The sequence below is a fragment of the Etheostoma spectabile genome, chromosome 19 (genome assembly GCF_008692095.1).
Source record: "Etheostoma spectabile isolate EspeVRDwgs_2016 chromosome 19, UIUC_Espe_1.0, whole genome shotgun sequence".
NCBI classification, from domain to species: domain Eukaryota; kingdom Metazoa; phylum Chordata; class Actinopteri; order Perciformes; family Percidae; genus Etheostoma; species Etheostoma spectabile.
The window spans coordinates 12,401,325-12,403,532 of record NC_045751.1 but is presented as its reverse complement, the minus strand read 5'-3'; the positions used below and the strand labels follow the sequence as shown (position 1 = coordinate 12,403,532).

Genomic DNA, 2,208 nt, shown 5'->3' with positions numbered 1-2,208 from the left:
ATTCACACACAATGAGGCATATTTTGAGTTGTGATTGAAGGGCACTATAGGGCAGTTAACATTTACAACAGAACTGACAAGTTGAACGTTGTGCAATTTTAACGGACCCACCGCGGTGACGTTTTTTAGCGGAGCTGTTTGTTTAATAGTCGACTCGGAAGAAAGTGAACGTTTTGACAATAAACTACATCAACACAACAGTATGTGGAGTTAAACTGGACAGGCCCAATAACCTCTGAATGGTTCTACTTGTTGTTAAATTACAATGTGAGCGGCAGCCAACGGGGTGCATTATGTAGAATAATTTAAAAGGCAACCGCAACTACATTGTGTGTCTGCCCTATTTCTGATACCGGCAGAAATTTTGCCATGGCGGGTTGCCACTACAAAATCAACATAGGGGAAACACTGCAGTTATACTAATTAACTGCTACTGGCATTTTCTGCAACATACACTACGTGCAGTGTCTGCTGCTTTAAGTACAGCAGAGATAGATGCCATTTGAATGCAGACTAGAATAACCTTTTACATCTTCTTTTAAACACAAATACTGTATTTTTATCAAAGCCTCAACTGAAGACTTTTACATCGTATCAAGTATTTGCCTGCAATTGTGCGGAAGTCTGGCCATTTGGATTCAGAAGCACGCACTACTGTGTCAGCTCACTTAATTTGATATGTTTCTGCCTCAACCCCTTCGTGTTGCGTTATTTCCTGTAAGGTGCACCACTGGTGGTGGAAACTGTTCGAGTGATATCAAGATCAAAGTTAGTTTTCATTGGTTCAAACTAAAGTAGAAATGTTTATTTTGGTGCATTTTCGTATGTAATGTAGTTGTGTTGGACAACTGATTAATCTGGCTGATTCATCATAGGCAAAGCAACGTCTATTCACTTGCAAAAATGCATCTAGAGTTTTCTTTTAGGCAGAAACGATGCCACTGTGAATGTTTTTTTTGATCTTCCGCTGTGGTTAAGTGCATGATGTTGTTTCTGTTTTGAAACTGGGTCACAAAAGATCGGTTGATTGGCCCATGCTATCGGTTGTTAATTACTTTCCCACTATTTATACTTTTCTTTGTTTTTGGCAAGAAACACAGAGCAGATTAAATACAGTTGCAGGCATTCATGCTTTAGCCACTAAGCTGCTCTCCCTGTATGTAAAATAGTACTGAAATGAGGCTTGATTGACAATAACGTTAGATGATTTTAAGTAATCACTTTCTCCTCTATGGATTTCTTGCTTTTCTTCATCTCATTTAGTTCTAAACTTCATCCAATTTTTCTATTTATTTAGAAAATAAACATTTGCAGGATGACACTGAGACCATACTTATCAAAAAATGATTTATGATCTACAGTTATGAGTATGTTTCTTGCTCAATGGTAATTAAAAGGTGCTCTAAGTGATGTCACACGTTTTTTAGGCTACAGCATTTTTTTTGTCACACACAGCAAACATCTCTTCACTATCCGCGAGCTGCCTGACCTCTGAACACACTGTAAAAAAAAAACGTGGTTTTTGTAAAAAGCCCAGGGTCTACTAACGGCAACAAAAACAAACTGGCCAACCTGCACCACCAAACATAACAAACCGAGTTCCAGCGTTCCAGAAGCCCGGACGGGAGGGGGTGAGGAGGAGGGATGGGCAAGCTAGCCTAACCTGGTCCAACCAGACTCTCGTCCATTTCATTTGTACAGAGAGTCTGGCCACTCTCCATTGATAAGTTTTAACTTCCTTGAAGGCGGGTACTCTGTTGAAGGTTGAAACTATTGGATCTTCCATAACTAATCGCCAACATTTGTTCGTGAGACATGTCATGCACATGTGCAACAAGAGCGGGGCATTAGCATTTGCATTGCTAGCATTAGCCTTAGCCACAGTGGCCTTCTTAGCCAACTCCTTCACAACTAACGGAGCGAGATGGAACAGCAAACTTTTCTGAAACCCGTGGTAAGGAGGGCCACAACATCATGGCCACCAACAAAACTCAGCAAAGTCTTGTTGCGCTTTAACTTCTGGATATTTTGAAGCGTTGCCACAACGCAAAGCCATTTGGTCTGAGTGGCCAGACTCTCTGTACAAATGAAATGGACGAGAGTCTGGTAGGACCAAGTTAGGCTAGATTGCCCATTATAAAAATGGCATCACATTGTATATCCTGCACTTACTGCTATTGCACTTCTGGTTAGACCTAAATTGCATTT

At 40.7% G+C, this 2,208-nt stretch overlaps 1 protein-coding gene across 3 annotated transcripts in view; it reads left to right on the top strand.

Annotated features, from left to right (window-relative positions):
* Window positions 1–2,208, top strand: part of capn1 (calpain 1) — a 28,330-nt gene that overhangs the window by 6,766 nt on the left and 19,356 nt on the right. The window lies entirely within an intron of this gene.